The sequence below is a fragment of the Enhydra lutris genome, unplaced genomic scaffold (genome assembly GCF_002288905.1).
Source record: "Enhydra lutris kenyoni isolate GAN:26980312 unplaced genomic scaffold, ASM228890v2 scaffoldscaffold16, whole genome shotgun sequence".
Taxonomy (NCBI): domain Eukaryota; kingdom Metazoa; phylum Chordata; class Mammalia; order Carnivora; family Mustelidae; genus Enhydra; species Enhydra lutris.
The window spans coordinates 34,051,192-34,052,066 of NW_019154100.1; positions in this window are offsets into that span (position 1 = coordinate 34,051,192).

Here is an 875-nt window from a genome sequence, read left to right on the forward strand (position 1 = left end):
CTGTGCAGGGGCACCAAGATGCCAGGGCTTTCTGCATTCGTGATGATCTGCTCACAGAAAGGGTATTTTCCTCAAGGCTAGTGAGGAGGCTAATCTCTCTTCTCTTCCCTCTGAGGCCAGGAAGGCACGGCTCCCTAGCCTTTGCTGTCCCCATTTGCCCAACACTGCCTTGGGTGTCTCTAAGTCTTCCAGAGAGGAAGGGCTGGGTCAGTCTGGAGTTGACAAGGTACCCCATCCCCTCCATAAAAGGATGGGGGATTCCTTTTAGGCTTCACCCAACTGAGGATTTCCTGAGGACAGAGAGAGAGAGAGAGCAAGTGTGTATGAGCACACTTGGGCCTCGTCCTTCCCATGCGTCACTCTCCCCCCACCTCCCCAGCACCAGAGCCGGCAGCTGCAGTGCTCCAGCCCCACCGCCCCTGGGGGCAAGTCTGGGAATGACCCAGGCACTGCTCGTCACCTCATGGCCCTGGAACAACCCCCAGGCCTCGTCCAGTCGTCCAGTCGTGGCCACCCCTACTAAAGCTGCTACACCAGGAAAGCCCCACTTTGTGTAATTGTTTAATTATCATGTCAATGTGGATTCATTAGCATGGCAGCTGTCATTGCAAATGGCGGACAGGGGGGGCTCCCAGAGCCCCTAGGGTCAGCCTAATTGATGTAGTGAACAGAATACTATATTTACTCAACAATGGTTTGGGTTTCTCTTCTGACCTGGGAAGGGCATCCATGCTTACCAGGAATCAATAGCAGCTGGATTTTCATCCACAGTGATGGGACTGCATCCACGGGCTTAACCCCTCCAGGCCTGCCCAGAGTAGGGGCAGGCATCCCGTGGCAGCGGGACACTGGAGACTTGTCTTTCTCTCAGGGAC